This window comes from Peromyscus eremicus, chromosome 3, assembly GCF_949786415.1.
Source record: "Peromyscus eremicus chromosome 3, PerEre_H2_v1, whole genome shotgun sequence".
Lineage (NCBI taxonomy): Eukaryota > Metazoa > Chordata > Mammalia > Rodentia > Cricetidae > Peromyscus > Peromyscus eremicus.
The window spans coordinates 707,530-725,839 of NC_081418.1; the positions used below are offsets into that span (position 1 = coordinate 707,530).

At 43.6% G+C, this 18,310-nt stretch overlaps 1 pseudogene; it reads left to right on the plus strand.

Moving 5' to 3' along the window:
* The first annotated feature begins 14,290 nt into the window (after positions 1-14,290).
* On the plus strand, positions 14,291-17,497 carry LOC131905580 (protein LSM14 homolog A-like; annotated as a pseudogene).
* The last annotated feature ends 813 nt before the right edge of the window (positions 17,498-18,310 follow it).

Consider the following 18,310-nt stretch of genomic DNA (forward strand, 5'->3'; position numbering starts at 1 on the left):
TGCTCAAAGATCAACAAAAAAATAAAAAATAAAAATAAAAAACAGGATGTTAAAAAGCACTTTTATTATGTTTTCAGAAGTTTACTGCCAGACTTAGACCACTCCTGCCAAAAGTAACTGCTCTCTCCTACAACCCACACAATTTTGCATTTGCTAGAAATTTGTTAGGATTTTTCAACATGAGACCATAGTTTATTTAAAAAAAAAAAAATGTCCCAGACATTAGCAAAAGGAAAGAACCCCTGGGTGGAACTAGGAGCCCTTCAGTCCCAGGAAACTTGAGCTCACATGGAGTTTCTTTGGTGTGCTCATAGTTGTTTTGGGTATCTGATTGAAGGTTTCTACTCTATGGGCTGGTAACACAAGATGAAACCAGATCAAAAAGATGTGGGAAGGACCTGAGACCAAGAATTAAACAAAGCTGAGCTCAAGTCCCAGGATTAACAGATTCTAGTGGTGTGACCCTTCTGAACATCTACCCCTTATATGTAAATGAGAAGCAAAGTACCATTCTGTGGTCATGAGGGTTAAGGAGATATTGTGTGTACACCTAGAAGGGAGTGAGGACAGTATAAACAGTGATTATAATTATATGTGCACTGCTCAGCAAAGTGTTGAAAGTTCTAGAGAAGGTTGGATAGGCACAAATGATGGATGCTAAGAAGAGCCAGAGGGAAATAGGCAATGAGCAGAGGGTTAAGGAGAGAAGACTAAAGTTTGAAAACCATTGTTCTAGGTCCTTAGTGGACTGGAGATGATGTCAGCAAAGCTCATTAGCAGGTCTAGAAAACAACTACAGGCTGAGGACTGACAAAGAAAAGAGGTGATAATGCAGACATAGGGACAGACAGATAGGGCTAGATCTGAGTGCCAACCTATATTTAAGGAAGCTCTAACTCTGGCCTATGCTAAATGGCAATACTAAATGACAGGCAGAAGAAGATGTTGGGTCTTGAGACCTCACTATTATTTATGGAGGATCTCTCCTTGATATATCCTGTTTATTAGCCCTGGTGTGTGTGTGTGTGTGTGTGTGTGTGTGTGTGTGTGTGTGTGTGTGTGTTGATTTTGGGTATAGCTAAAAAGAACCAAGTTAAGGTTACCCCTGAGCCCAGACAAAGACAATTATTAACCATCGCTTGTACTGGAAATGACTGACACTCAGCATCCATTCCCACCTCTTTCTAGGGTCTGCATTGAAGAGGCTGAACATTTTAAAACTACATTTTCCAGACTTCCTTGCAGTTTGGCTATGCAAGTCACTTATTGAGTGCGTTTCAGATGGTGGAGGTAAAGCAGAAATCATTAGCACCCTTCTTGGCTTATTTGGTCAAGTTTTATGCCTATTACTAAGTAACAGAGGGAAACTGCCTCATGTTCTTGTGTTCTTGGCCCCACTTGCCTCCGGTGCAGTTACTTCCTCACAGTCTCTCTTCACCCTTTATATGGTCGCCTCTGAAAATCTTGTGTAGGAGTTGAGGATGAAGCTCAACGCTAGACTGCCTGTCTAGCATGCACAAACTACTGGTTTGATCCCGAGCATCCCACAGATTGGAAACAGAAGCATATGCCTGTAATTCTTATATTCAAGAGAACCAGAAGTCAGGCTGCATGAGTTTGAGGCCAGCCTGTGCTGTGTGAGAGCCTGTCTTAAACATAACAGCAAAATCATGTACAAGAGGAATGAGGTAGAAGAGGAATCCTGGGCTGGAAGTTATTTAGGGAATGCTGGGCTTAAAATCTGTTCTCCCAAATTCCCAGCTGGTATCTATCTTCAGACCAAACCAGAAAACTCCTTTTTCCCTCAGTTACTTCCACAGTAACTTTCCACTTGAGGGTCTGGGATGATATTTTTCCAGCCTCTACCAACACCTCAGCCTTGAAACCCAAGTTTAGCCAAACACTGTCCCTCCAGCTCATCAGCCTGCCAGGCCCCAGCCCCTGTCCCAAACCTCCTGAGTCCATATGTGTGGTTGAATTGAGCCATAGTGACATTAGTCATGTTTATTGTTTATTGAAAACAAGGATATGTGGTAGCCAAGGCTTCACTGTGGTTACTGACTTCATAGTTGCTCACTAACTATAACAAGACTATGAAAATGACCAAAATAGACACTAAGTAGATAGGATAAGAGACTAGACTCTTTTCTGCTGGTAGTAAGAAAATAAAGGGCGGGGGGGGGGGGGGGGGCTTTTCCCTTTTACTATCATGAAGCCATGTACCTATCTTACTCAATTTCACATGAATATTCTTGTTTTGTTTTAACATTGGGTTTTGATATTTAGCCCAGGCTGACCTCAAACTCACTGTACAGCCAAGGCTGACCCTGAATTCATAATCTTCCTACCTCAGTCTCCCAAACTGAGATTACAAGCATTTATCATCAGACTCAGCCCATTAAAACAACAAAGCTAAGCCTGGGGGATGGCTCAGAGGTTAAGAATGCTCCATATATAAGCAAGCACAGGGATCTGAGTTTCATCCTGGAACCATGTGAGAAACTAGGCATGGCTGGCCACACAGGCAGCTGTGACTCCAGGGCTGTGAGAGGCTGAGGCAGGAGGATTACTAGGGCTTGCTGGCTACCAGTCTATCTGAAGCAACAAGTTCCAGATTCAATGAGAGATTCTGTTTCAAAGGAATAAGGACAGCCAATGATAGGACTGACATCCTCCCCTGGCCTTGGTGTATGAGCACAGATGAGCAAACACATACACACCCTTCCCTCCTGCCCCCCATGAAGTAGCTCAGTTGATAGAATCCTGCTTGACTAGCATGCACAAAGCCCCAACACTGCAATCCCAGCACATGGGAGATGGAGGCAGGTCGACCAGAATCCAAGGCATTCTTGGCTACATAGCTAGTTCAAGGCCAGCCTAGACTACCTGATACAAAACAAAAAGTTTTATGAAGATACAATTCACATTTCATACAAATTGCCCATATAAAATGTACACTTTTTAAGTGACTTTATTTGTGGAACCATCACCCCAATTATAAGACATTTTAGAAAATCATATATCCAGAAGCCTTTACATCTATATCCCTCCAAAATCCCCAGACCTTAGCAGAAATTAATTCTAGACACTTGGCTTTCTTAATAAAATTGTTTAGATTCATTTATTTTATTTTAACAAGTATAAGAGTATTTTTCCTGCATGTATATATGCATACCATATGCACACCTGGTGCCAAGGAAAGTCAGAAGAAGGCGTTAGATTCCCTGGAATGGGAGTTACAGAGGGTTGTGAACCGTGTAGATGCTGGGAACTGAACCTGGGTCCTATGCAAGAGCAACAAATGTGGTGGTATTGTGTTCCCCAAAATATTGTGTACCTTAATAAACTTATCTGGGGTCAGGGAACAGAAAAGCCACAAGATACTTAGGCTAGAAAATGTTAGCACACGCCTTTAATCCTAGCATTCCAGAGACAGAAATCTCTCTGGATCTCTGTGAGTTCAAGGCCGCACTGGAAACAGCCAGGCGTGGTGACTCACGCCTTTAATCCCAGAAAGCAGCATTTAATCCCAGGGAGTGGTGGTAGAAAGCAGAAAGGTTTATAAGGCGTGAGGACTAGAAACTAGAAGCATTTGGCTGGTTAAGCATTTGGCTGGTTAAGCTTTCAGGCTTCTAGCAGCAGTTCAGCTGAGAGCCATTGGGATGAGGACACAGAAGCTTCCAGTCTGAGGAAACAGGACCAACTGAGGAATTGGCAAGGTGAGGTTAGCTGTGGCTTGTTCTGTCTCTCTGATCTACAGCATTGACCCCAATAACTGGCCTCGGGTTTGATTTTATTAATAAGAACTTTTAAGATTCCTGCTACATCCAAGTGCTCTTAACCATGAAGACATCTCTCCAGCCCATAATTCCAGAACATTTTCTATAAATGGGATCAGACAGTATCTGGTTTTAACAGATTTTTTTTTATAAAGGCAAAATATGCTTAGCTCTTGTCACAAAGTCAAGAAAACTAGATGAAACTGGGGATGCCAGGTAATGTGACTTACAGTCAAAGAAGGACTTAAGAGGACTCTAATGAGCAAGGCATTTGCATATGAAGATCCATCAGACATTCAGTGGTGCAATCTGGGTGTTTGTCCAGTTTCCTACAGGCCAGCTGTACTCTTTAAAGTGTGGTTTTTGAGGGAAATTAATTCTGCAACTATTTGCAATATTCTCTCAAGGGGGTTGTATATATTGATTTTTCTCATTGGTATGATGACATACCTGATAAACAACTGAAGGAAAAATAGGTTTATTTTGGCTTAACCTTTGAAGGAATATGGTCCCTGTCTTAGTTAAGGTTCTATTGTGAAGAGACACCATGGCCATGGCAATGCTTATGAAGGAAAATATTAAATTGTGGCTGGCTTACAGTTCAGAGGTTTAGTCCATTATCATAATGGTAGGAAGCATGGTGGCATGCAGGAGACATAGTGCTGGAATAGGAGCTGAGAGTTCTACATCCAGATTGGCAGGCAGCAGGAAGAGAAAGTGAGATACTAGGCCTGGCCTGAGCATCTAAGACCCCAAAGCCCACCCCCAGTGACACACTTCCTCTAACAAGACCACATCTGCTCCCATAAGGCCACACCTCCTAATAGTGCCACTGCCTATGTGCCTATGGGGGACATTTGTATTCAGGCCACCACAGTCCATTATGGTGAGAAAGGGAGAACATGCAGCTGGGGACCTTACATCTAGGCAGAGAGGAAGAAGTGCTTGACTTCTATGGGCTTCCTCCTTTTCTTCTTTTTATTCAGTCCGGAGAACCCAGCTAATATGATGATACTATACTCATTTATGATGGGATTTTCCCCCTGAGCAAAAACTCCCTAGAAACATTCTCAAAGTCAAATCCAGAGCTGTCTCCCAGGCTATTCCAAATCCGGTCGGTTGATAGTGAAGAACTGACCCTGTTGATGGGGCACTCAGGAGCCAGCCCTGAGAACATGAGAGATTTGGCCCCATCCCTCATCTGCCATAGGTGGTGGGCTAGGGAGAGATGTCCTCCCTGCGCCCCCACCCCCAACACTGCCTATGGCTGGTAGAAGAGCTGTCCCTTCCCAGTACCAGCTGCAGCACTTGGGAAGAGTGGCCCCTGCATCTCACATGGGCAACAGAGTAGAGCTGGCCCTGGTGGTGTAGGTGTGGGTGAGTAGGCCTGAGGGTGTGAGAACAGGAGAACCAGCCACACTCCATGATTCTTATGGCATAAGGTGAGCTAACTGGAACAGTGCTGGAGAGCTTACCCTGGTGGTGAGAATGAGGGAGAGCTGGGGGGTTGACCAACTTAGCAACTACCCAGGCCCAGAACCAGGGCTATGAGTTGGCCCATTCCAACATCCACCCACCTATGATCTCCTGGAGCTTGTGAAGGGACTGGTCCTACAATCCCAAAGTTGCAGGATCTCCATGACAAGGGACAACAGAATATGTCCCAGTGAGAGCCCAGTATTGATAGTATAGCAGAAACCAGAAGCTTAGAACCAGACCAATGACTCATTGCAATGAACACTTACAAATGAAGATGTATGGACTAAAGGGTATAATATGTGACTCACTGTGTCACACTACATGATGAGATTTTCCTTTCTCTTTTTACTTTTCTTATAAATTTTATTTTATATTTGAGGGTAGTTTGCAAGGACAGAGAAATGTGAAGGGACAGGGAGATGAGTGGATCAAGATGCATAATTTGAAATCCCCCCCAAAAAATTAATAAAAAGTTAAATTAGAAAAAAAGCATCCAATTCAATCCTACAATGCTGTATATCTAATAATCGATAAGAACAAAAATCTTGTAAGTTATAGTAAGAGCTTTAAAATCATGGGACAATTTAGTAGCAAGCTTTAAATTATTTGCCTCTTAGGAACTCCACTGCTCTGGTGCAGTCCACAACAGCTGGCAAACAGATGAGAGACTTGCCTCCAGGCTACACCATCACCCTTGCCACCCACTGGACTCTGTCCCTTCAAGACCCACTCCACCATCAAACCCCATGCACCTGAACTATCGGGGACTAAGGGGGTCCAGCCCCTCAATAGTCCCCTCCCAGGGTCTGGAAAGAATCTACAACCAGCTGATAATTAATCTTTGATGTGAAGAAATGAATCTATGTACACGAAACTCCTTAGTCCATATACTTTATTATTCTGTGTCAGTTACAAGCTTATATTCTACTCTCATATTTAGCTCACTTCTAGCCTGATTTCTCTCTACACTTGTCTGCGGTCTCCTCTAGGTTCTATCTTAATTCCTTCATCTAGTTCTGCCCCTTCTAGGTTCTCATCCATCTCGTTCCTTCCCATATCATCTCCTCTCCCATCTCCTTCTCTCTCCTCATCTCTTTCTTTCTCATCTCGTTCTTCCCCACCTGGCTCTTCCTCATCTTCCATCTCGTTCCTCTAGTACTCTCTTCTAGCCCTTCAATCTACTTCTTCCCCATCTCAGTTTGTTCCTCTCAAGTTCTTACCCATCTAGTTCTTTCATTCTCTTTTCTCTTCTCTGTCCTCCTCGTGCCCTGGAAGTCCTGTTGTATATACACTTACAAGCTGTATTCCCTAGCAGTGCAAAGCCAGGCTTCCAGGGTCAAAAGGAGGGGTGATAAGAATCACATAGAGAGGCAATAACCGTTAATTATCATTTGCAACCCCAAAGGGTGTCAGGGACAAGGACAGAATCTCTAGTTAGTGGAAAAATACAGACCCCCATAAGACAGGGAACTAGATCATCTTACAGTCAGGTTGCCTAGCAACAGGACATTGAGGCAGAGCCCTTGACCCTTTCACCCTGTAAACATCCTATACAAACATCCTTAGCTTGCCCCACCTTATGCAGATGACAGCTTCTTGCTCCCCCCACCGTGCAGGAACTATATAAACCTTCCTGGAGAAAAATAAAGTGGTACCTTGATCAGAATCTAGACTTGGTGTATTTCCTTGTATCTCCTGTCCCTATCATTCCGTCCTTTGGTCAAGAACCCATTGTAGCCCTGCAGGCGGGGCAAAAGGGAAGTGACCAATGGGGAAATGAATTAACTAAAGGCTAAATTCAGGTAATATCTAAGAAGAGGGCTCTTATGTGCTCAATTATAATCTTAAACGTGATTAGTAGAAAATGTTAAGAATCTATAAGTTGCTAGGTCAATGGGAGAAAATAAAACTGTCTTCTTTTTTCCTCTGGCTCCTATCTGTCCAAGCTATCTGCCGTTTTTTCTGCAGGGTGGGGGAAAGTGTGCTCAGTCGCTATGCAACCTGTGTACAGCTAGATGCCTCTGGTGATAGTTAAAGGGAGATCTGGAACTAGAGGTAAGGTTTGGGAAAGGAGGAAGTAAAGCTTAATTGGCACATCCACCAGGCCTTCTCAAACAGGTAGCTGGATGCTTAAATCTGTTCTTAGAGAGTACAGAGGTATCTCTGATAAGGCACTTTCCTCCATTTGGGGATGGACCTGGCCGGATGCTGCCAATGATGATAATTCCAGGGAGGCTTGAATTGGGGTTCTGACTGAGCATAGCTGTCAGCACAGAAAGTTATCTAAATATTCCTAGAAGTGGTTAGGTAAAGAGTTAAAGGTCTATAAAGTTAGTAAGGCTGTAAGAAAGGAGGGTCCGAGCCAAATTGTGTAAAGCTATTACTTAACGTCCACCTGACCTAGGCAGTGTCTCCTTGTGGAATTTATCTTAAATCAGGAGACTTGCATGTGGACTGTTATTACTGCTAGTCCTTGAAAGTGGCCAAGGGAGATATTTGATTCCAGAGAAAGCCTTTCCTGAGGCTGTTCTCCAAATACCTGGAATATGTATGTCCAGAGAGTGATCAGTCCACACTGTTAGCCCTTCTTAGGGAAAAGTCAATTGGAAAAACTATGAAGGCACACATGATTTTCATAACAGAAGACAGCTGGTATATAACAAGCCAAGTAACACCAAAAACTCCTTGGAATTTGGCTTCCTCTGGAGGAATTCCCTGATTCCTCCAGGTAGTGACTTTGCCATAACCAGCTGAGTTCTTATGATATATTCCTGCGGCCTGCAGCACTGAACATCCTCCCCCATGGCCAGCCCTCCTCTGCAACTCCAGCAGACTGCATAGGCACAGGTGCAAACCACACCAATTGAAAAAACAGGCACAGGCACAACTCACACCAGTTGGAAGAACAGATGAGTAAACGCCAGTGTAAGAATAAATTCAACAACTGAAAGCAATGTGGCACCACCAGAACCCAGTGATCCTACAACAGCAAGACCTGAACATTCCAATGCAGCTGAAACACAAGAAAATGACCTTAGAAATAACTCTATGAAGATGATAGAGGCCCTTAAAGAGGAAATGAAAAATTCCCTTAAAGAAATCGAGGAAAAGACAAACAAAAAATTTGGGAGAAATCAATAATTCCTTAAAGATAGCCAAGAAAAAACAAACAGGTGAAGGAAACAGTTCAAGAGTTGAAAATTGAAATAGAAACAACAAAACACAAACTGAATTTTGGAAATGGAAAACCTGGGGAAGTGAACAGGAACTACAGATGCAAACATCACCAACAGAATACAAGAGATAGAAGAGAGAATCACAGGCACTGAACACTCAATAGAGGAAATAGATTCATTAGTCAAAGAAAATATTAAATCCAATAAATTCCTAATACAAAACATTCAGGAAATCTGGGACACCATGAAAAGACCAAGCCTAAGGATAGGGATAGAAGAAAGAGAAGAATCCTAGATCAAAGGCATAGAAAACATATTCAACAAAATCATAGAAGAAAACTTTCCCAACCTAAAGAATTCTCAACAGAAGAATCACAATGGCTGAGAAACACTTAAAGAATTATTCAACATCCTTAGCTATCAGGGAAATGCAAATCAAAACGACCTGAGATACCAACTTACACCTGTCAGAATGGCTAAGATCAAAAACATTAATGGACAGCCTATGTTTGAGAGGATGTAGAGTAAGGGGAACACTCCTCCACTGTTGGTAGGAGTGCTATCTTGTACAGCTACTCTGGAAATCAGTATGGCAGTTTCTCAGAAAATTGGGAGTCAATCTACTCTTGGGCATATATCCAAAGGATGCTCAATCATACTACACTTGCTCAACTAGGTTAATAGCAACATTATTCATAATAGCCAGAACCTGGAAACAACCTAGATGCCCCTCAACCGAAGAATGGATAAAGAAAATGTGGTACATTTACGCAGTGGAGTATTACTCAGCAGTAAAAAGAATGACATCTTGAAATTTGCAGGTAAACGAATAGAACTAGGGAAAAAAAATCATCCTGAGTAAGGTAACACAAACCCAGAAAGACAAACACAGTATGTAACTCACTCAAAAATGGATATCAGATGTAAAGCAAAGGATAAGCAGGCTACAGTCCACAGCCCCAGAGAAGCTAGCTAACAAGGAGGACCCAAAGAGGGACATATGGATTTCCCTGAGAAGGGGAAATAGATGAGATCTCCTGGGTAAACTGGGGGCAGGAGGTGGTGGAGAGGAGGGGATGCGAGACAGGAACATGAGAGATTGGGTTGGTCGAGTTGTGGGCAGAATGAAGGGGGAGAGTAAAAATAGTTCTTATAATCCTGGGGCATAGTTATTTAATTTGTTTTCATAACCTTTGTATTTGCATTTTTAAGTTATTCAATCATAGCTACAAAGTATAATGACACATGGTGAGCTGCAGGAAGCAAGTGAGACATCTTTTTACTTAGGGGATATATTTGTGAATTTTCAAACTTAAATTTGTCTGATTTAAATTTTCAACCTTAAATTTTATATCTTATGTAAAGGTTGATATATATACTGTAATTTTATTATAGTTTTAAATTCCAAGAAAAAATTGCCTCTATGGACCATGGAGTATTATCTTTCTTTCTCATATATTGAAAATTACGAAATATCTATTAGAGGTAATTGTAACTTGGGGCTGGTGATTAAAAGCATTTTTGCACTTGCAGGGGACCTGGTTTCAATGATTCCCAGCATCCATATTGTGATTCACACATCTGCAGCTCCAGTTTCAGGGACTCTGCCTCCTCTTCTGACTGCTGACAGCTCTTGCGTGCATGTGGTACACATACATATACACACAAAATACATAAACAAATATTGTTATAAATAAATGTCACTCAAATTTTAAATCCTTTGGTAAATATATGCAGCCAGTCAAGGACTTACATCTGTAACTAGGCTCACTATAGCCTTTACAGCATAGAGATTCAAGGAGGTTGGCTCATTAGGAAGAGCAACTGTCTAGTTACATGAATTTTAGCTTGAAGGGAAGGAGTGATTGAACTAATGAAGAGAGAGAAAGGAGAGAAGAGTAGAGAATGTCCGTGACAGTGGCTTGTCCCAAGATACAAAATTCACTCTCAGTAAAATGCTCCAGTGATATCTGAGGCCTGTGCAGAAGGCCCTGTGACAGAAGAGCATAGCCCTCTCTTCTCTGCTGTAAACATGAATACAGTTATTTCTTAGTCCCTGAAAAGGGCCAGATTGCCTTCTTAGCCCCACACTCAGTCAACAAGAAATGATGAAAGCAAATCACTGTCTAACTAGTTACTCAATCTCGTAGACAAATGTAAGTCCTTGTAAAAGGAGAAATTGGAACATGGTAATAACCATAGCTGCACACACACTCATGAGCGTACACATATATGACATTTCTCAATCACTATCAGGAAAATGCAAAATACCACCTCACCCCAATAAGAATAACTCATCAAAAAGATAAAAGATAGTAAGTATTGGATAGGATGTGAAGAAAAAAAAAGAGTCCTTGCCCACATTGTTGGTAGAAATGTAAATGAATATAGTTCTTATAGATATAATATGGCAGTTCCTCAGAAAACTAAGCATATTGTGCACAAGTGTAATTTTAGCACTCAGGAGGTGGAGGCAGGAGATCATGAGTTTGAGGCCAGCCTGGGCTATATAGTGAGTTCAGGATACCCTGGGCTACAAAGTGAGATCCTATCTCAAAAAAGCCTAAAGAGGGGAGGGAGGTGAAAACAGAACTACAATTTGACCTGGCAGTCCCACTACAGGGTATATATTGAAAGGAACTAAAATCAGTTTGTTAAATATCTACATCCCAGGTTTATCGAGCACTATTGATTAAAAAACAAAAAGACAGAGAACAACTTAAATGTCCACCAACTAATGAAAAGCCAGGCACCCAAAGACAAGCACCAGGTTATCTCACTCACACATGGTGGTTCTCAGCAGTGGTGAGAGAAGAGTGCCATGGTGCATGGTTTAATCACTAGGTACTAGGTTACAATTAGTTAGGAGCAAGACTTTCTGGTGGCTGCTGTGTTGCTGGTAGACTGCCTGCGCCTGCCTCCTGAGTGCTGGGACTAAAGGCATGCACCACCAACACCCGGTGGTATCTCTTAATATATCCGGTTTTTATACTTTTGTTCCAGCTAAAATTAATTTAATCAGACAAGTGACAGGCCTCAATATATTTCAAGAATCATTATTAACACACAAAGCAACTTGTCATTGCTTTTTTCAGCTGCACGATATTCCATTGTGGCTGTCTTGTACAGCTGGACATGTGTTGTTCCTGGTCTTTTACTATTGCCTAAAGTGTGCTTGTAGCTTTCATACACAAAAGAGAGAATTTAATTAAATCTGCCAGGATCCTCCACCCATCCTTGTTTCAAAGTTCACGCAATTGCTAGAATGTTGTCATGTTTCACTTTTTGGTTATCTTACTTTGCGTAGGAAAGAACTCAGCTATAATATTCAGATAACACCCACAGAGTTTGTTTGGAAGGTGGGAAAGCAGCAATCGATAGTCCTCTCTGTCTTTACCTCTAAGGACAACTGCTCAGGACTATACAAATGCCTCAGTTCATCTAAGATATTCTTAGATCTGCCTCATCCAGTTTTCAGGAGTAAAACCACATTGCCTTAAGTGCTTCATCCCCACAGTGGTGTAGAAAGCTACCTGCTCTACTAACTTCAACAAATCTAGAAATGTGTACTGTGTGCAAGGCTCCATGTTGTGTACCATAAAAAAAAAAAGAAAAAAAAAACCCCAAAAAAACAAACAGTGACTGTGTCACACACCCACTGTCTGTTCTAGATCCCTGATAGTACCTCTAAGATGCTGTGACTGGCTCAGCCATTTCAGTCAACACAAGGAACATCACTTACTTACCTTTTTGTTGTTGTTTGTTTTTTGAAAGAGTTTCTCTGTGTAGCTCTGGCTGTCCTGGAACTTACTCTGTAGACCAGGCTGGCCTCAAACTCAGAGATCTGCCTGCCTCTGCCTCCCAAGTGCCAGGATTAAAGGCATGTGCCACCACAGCCTGGCTCCTAATTTTTTTTTTAAGTGCAAAGCCTCATTACATTGCTACTTTCCTGAGATGAACATCATGCTGTTTCTCTTCATTTCTTGGAAAGTAATGCAAAGGGGCCCATAGAGTTTAGTATTTTCAGATAGGGCTTCACTCCCAAGGGTAAACTCAGGACACCTGCCTCCCGCCTGCCTCCCAGCTATCTAGAGTGTGGATCCAAAGGAGTCAATCACTCTAATTCTAAGGAATAGTAACTGTGCTGGCTTGTTTTATGTTAGCTTGATACAAACTAGCATAGTCAGAGGGAGCCTCAGTTGAGAAAATGCCTCTTTAAGATGAGGCTACAGGCAAGCCTGCAGGGTATTGTAGATGTAATTCTAAACAGTCTTATTAAATAAGAAACACAGAGCCAAATATAGAGTTAAAAGCCCAAGAGGTCAGAGCACTAGCGAATAGCCTTTAGCTTACCAGCTGCTGCCATCCTTCCCCTGAGAAAAGAGAGCTACTTCCTATGTGTCTGTATTTTTTTATTGACTTTCTGTTCTGCCTTCTCATTGGTTCTAAGCCCAACCCCATGACTTCTTCTGTCACTGCCTGTCTATACAGACCTCCAGATCTGTATGGTTGGTACTTGGATTAAAGGCGTGTGTCACCAAGCTGGTTATGTCCTTGAACACACAGACTTTGCCTGCCATGTGATTGGATTAAGGGCATGTGCTACCACTGCCAGACTTCTGCTAAATGGCTTGCTATTAGCTCTGACCCCCAGGCAACTTTATTTATTAACATACAAATAAAATCACATTTCAGCACAAATAAAATATCACCACAGGGTATTTTCTTAATAAGTGATTAATGGGGGAGGGCCCAGCCCATTGTGGGTGGTGCCACCCTGGGCTGAAGGTCCTGGGTTTTATAAGAAAGCAGGCTGAGCAAGCCAGTAAGCAGCACTATGCTCCTGCTCCAGCTTCCTGCTGCTTGTTTTCCTGTTCCGACTTCCTTCAGTTAACTGTGATATAGAAGTGTAAGCCAAATAAACCCTTTCTTCCCCAAGGGTGGTTGTGGTGTTTCATCTCAGCAATAGTAACCCTAAAACAGAAATCAACCTTTCCTTTACACACCTCTCTAAATCAGTTATGTCTCATTCTTTTACATTTATTTTGCTTTGAACTCCCAAGTTCTTTTTATTATCATAGTCACTATGCACTAAATATTTACTGGGTTCCAGGCACCATGCCAATCCTGTGTACAAAAGCCATGTAATCCTCCCTGATAAAAGGTAAGTGCTATTATATATGTTGCAAGGAGCAGGAAGGAAAGCTAGACTTAGTGAAGTTGAGTAACTTGTGTAGTGATATATTGTGCACCCTAATAAAGCTTGCCTGGGGATTAGAGGACAAAGTCAGCCACTATATTATACATAGAGGTCAGGCAGTTGTAGCACATGCCTTTAATCCTAGCATTTGGGAGGCAGAGATCCATTCAGATATCTGTGAGTTCAAGGCCACACTGGGAACAAAGCCAGGCATTGTGGCATACACCTTTAATCCCAACACTAGGAAGGAAGTAAGATGGCAGGGCACAGAAAAGCATATATGGCATGAGTAAACAGGAAGTCTCTTGAGGCTGAGGATTTCACAGAGGTAAGAACGTGGCTGGATTGTTCTGTTTCTCTGATCTTTCAGCTTTCGCCCCAATATCTGGCTCTGGGTTTTCTATTAATAAGTCCGTTTAGCAATTTGTGTTACAAACATGCCCAGGGGTGCATGTAAGGATTATGTCCTTAATTATGTCACCAGCCTGCAACGGCGTGCCAGCCTAAAAAGTGGGCGTGCCCTCTCTGTGCCCTCTTTTTCCGCACTCCCTCCTTCTGTATTCTATCCCCTCTGTGCGGTCTCTCTCTCTCTCTCTCTCTCTCTCTCTCTCTCTCTCTCTCTCTCTCTCTCCCAATAAAGCTCTAGAAAGGTAACCATGGCTCGTGATTCTTCCGTCACCGATACGTCCAGCGCTCTCTTTCCTCGGCATGGCCACGAGTGCCGCCGCTTAACCAACAGTGCACATCTAGCAAGGGCAGATACAGTCAGAGAGCTCACAATGGGGCAGGTAGAGAAGTATCTGTGTGACTAATAAGCCATAGCTAGAGTAATAACTAACAGATTTTATTTAGCATTTATTTTTGTGCCAGACATTAAATGTTTTATGCATATTTATTAGGGTCTGTAAAGATTCTCCCTCAACCCCGACAGTTCCTCCATGTGGAAGAAGCACCCAATCTGACTTGTTCCTCCCCTGGAAGAGAGGTGAGGTGCTGACAGAGTGATGGTGGTGACGGTAGTGGTGGTGGAAGAGAGTGGAGCTGGGAGAGGAACAAATTCTTATTCCTCCTCTCCTCCTCCTCTCCTCCTCCTCTTCCTCCTCCTTCCTTTTCCTCTTCTTCCTCTTCCTCCTCTTCTTTAATAATGTGATTCTTTATTGGTTCTTTGGGAATTTCACATCATGTACCCCAATCCTGCTCACCTCCCAGTCCCTCCATATCCTTCCCTCACCTCTGTAGCATACCCCCCAGAAACACCCCCCCAAATTAATTAAAAACAAAACAAAAAAACCCACCTCACTCCTCCATCTTTCCAGCACCTCTTCATCCACCCTAGTGGCATTTGGTGCTGAGGCATATCACTCAGTATACTTTTTTGTCCAATCAGGCCCACTCACAAATGTTCATTGCTGAGTTACTGGTCTGGTTCAAGGCCTCTGGCACACCATCATCACTAGACTCTCACTGAAACTCCTCTCTGATATCCTGCTGTTGTCCCTGGGATCCTGCGCTTATCATTGATGGGGTAGATGTTAGGGTGGGCCAACCCAATGCCCAGGATGTGGGTCTGGGTGGTAGCTGAACTGGTTGGTCCTGGTCACTGTGACTGCCCCCTAGGTGAGGGGCAGAGCCAGCTCTCCTAGGCCCAAGCCATTAGGGCCAGCTTTCTGATGCCCATGGTAAGGTATGGGGCCATCTCTCCGAGTATGTATGTGTGGGACTGCTCTCCTATGGAGGGTAGGGTCAACTTTCCTGCTGCAATGTCCAGCAAGGTGCAGGGCCAGCTACTCCAAGGTTAGCGAGGGGCGGGGCTGGCTCAGCACAGCCCTCAGATTTCATCATGCATGGTTCCTATGATCCCCTGTGGCAACATGGGCCATGGACATCATCACAGATCCCAGCTGCAACAGGAACATAGACCCAGACATGGCCCTCGGTAGCAGCAAAGACCTCAGACCCTGGCTGCTGCTGGGCCATGGATTCAGACATGGCCTTAGGCAGAAGCCTAGGCCTGAATGACACCATAGCCCTGTGTGGTAGCACAGGCCACCCAGATTGGCAAGGGCCTGGTGTGTAGCATGGCCCTCAGACACCATGGCCAAAGGTTGCAGCCTGAACCTTGGGCATCCTTGTGGCCTTTGGTGTGACTATAGGCCATGACATCACACAGCCCCTGGCTGTGGTAGGACCATGGACCCAGACATAGTCCTCAGTAGCAGCCAGGGCTCAGATGTCAGCATGGCCCCAAGCAGCAGTGCAGGCCACCCAGATTGACATGGCCCCCATGGCAGTGTGGCCTCTGGATACCAACATGGTCCCAGATGGCAGCCCAGACCCCGGCCTTCAATAGTATCAGGAGCCACAGATGTCAACACAGACCCTGGCTGCAGTAGGACCACAGACTCAGACATGGCCTTGGACAACACCCTGGGCCCAGGTGACAAGCAGGCCACCAATATCAGCCCATTCCTCACTTCTTTAGTTCTGCCTCTTACCATAGCACATGAACCATTCTGCTTTTCTTTTTCTCCCATTTCTCCACCATATACCTGCTCATCAGAATGGTACCTACCTGCCTAGTGCCACAAGGCAGGTGGATTCCTTCAGGCAGCCCAGACTGTGAGGACCCAGGCTACCTCGTGGGTATCTTTCCATTGCCTAAGACTAATGGCCAGGAGCAATTTCTCAATTCTGATTTGAGGCGAGAACTGGGAGCATGTAGCTCAGACTCTCTTTATCAGGTGGCAGCCAGACTGCTCCTGGCCTACGAAGTTAGTCCCTAGAAAGCAGGGAGGGAGAGAATGGGAGAGGTAAGGAGAGGGAGAGAGAGGAAGGGAGAAAGAAACTTGAAGTATACAAAATCCCAAGGGCGAAAAAGGAGTAACTCAGAAATTATAGCAAGAGGTGAGTAGATCCACGTCTTCCTTCTGCTCTGAGGAGAGGGCATAGGGGTCACTGAGGTGGCAGAGGAAGATATGGTATCCATCAAGATTGTCCAATGAAGTTTGAGAAAGATGTTGACTTTGAAAGTGCAAGTGCACAATTTAACAAGGAGGAAATTAACAGAGTCACTGAGTTTCATAATAAACTTAAGTTAAAAGAAGAGAAACTTCTCTTTGTAAGGCTCCTAGCAGTGAGATCAGGACCTGTCCCTGGCGCTTAGCTGCCTTTTGGGAACCTGTTCCCCATGCTGGATTACCTTGCCAAGCCTTGATGCAGGGGGAGGAGCTCAGTCCTGCCTCAACTTGATGTGCCATGGGCTGCCTGCCCCTTTCTGAATAGAGATGGAGGAGGAATGGAAGGGGAGGGGTAGATGGGAAGTAGGGGGAGGACTGGGAGGAGAGGAGGGAAGGGAAACTGCAGTCTGTATGAAAAAGAAATGAAAAAATATTTAAATAAAATAATAAGTAAATAAAAAAGAAGAGAAACCCGAGAAACAAGAGAAGCTTGTAAATGGTGAAGATAAAGGAGACTCAGAAGTTGATCCTTAAATACAGAGAAGGGAATGCTGGAGAAGATCCACTCAGACCCAACTACTGTTATGACAAAATGAAATCATTCTTTGACGATATTTCTTGCAATGATAACAGAGAAAGGAGACCAACTTGGACTGAAGAATGATTGAATGCTGACACATCTGAAACCCCAATTTGTTCAAACGGTGGCCATGGAGGCTACCTGGTGAGGCTAACACGGCAGAGGAGGCCTTGGCTTCTGTGGTGGCAGAGGATACGGTAGTGGTCACCAAGGGACCTTCACTGTCCCTGGAATGGGGCAAAGAATTTGCAGATTTTGAATACAGGAAAGACAATAAAGTCACTGTACAGTCTACAGACAAGTCTTTGGAAACAGGTGACTCCTAGTTCTGCATAGTTTTGGAAAGTGGCTGCAGTCCTTGTGAAGAATGAAGAGGTGAAGTTGCTGCTGTCTGTCTGTCACCAGCACCAAATGTTGTCTATTTTCCCCTTTATTTCAAAGCTACACTGCAGTTGCTTTGGGAGCAGGAAGGCTTGTCTTAAAACATGAGCCCAGAGCATATACGAAGCAGCAGAAGGTTGTGGCACAGAGTTGAACAAAAGCGAGCTCAGAGGAATTGCTAACTATTCTTTCACTACCGAAAGGATTTTATCACTAATAGTATTTGGCAATTACTGTGAGTTGTCTGTAGATACTGTGGTTTTTAGCCACAGAAGGTTGTATTTGTGTTTGTGTGTGTGCGTGCATGACTGTCTGCATCTTTCTATTCCTTTTTGGAGATCCTATAATATGAGGTAGTTTATTTCGACAATTAGAGCCCTGGATGGTAGACAGCTGGATGGTAGACACATAGGTAGATACTGTTTCTTAGGCAAAGGTAACTTTTTTACATAGTTGTTAAATTACATTATATTCTGTTGCCAGTGAAACATTAAGAACTTTGTATAGCTGAAAAAGCAACTAATTTTTTTAAAGAATAGACGTTTTAAAGTTTAAAAGGCAGGCAGGATTGGGGGGTGGGGATGGGGGATGGAGGGGTATGTGTGGGTTGTCTGGCTAGCTGCTCTTGGCAGTTCTCTCCTGCTCAAAAGTTCTGACTGAGAATCAACGATGACTAGACTTTGACAGCGTCCTCTTGGCTTCCTCTGCGTCATCTAGTCCGTTTAAATGCTGACATTTCCCCCTGTTAGAGCTAGGCC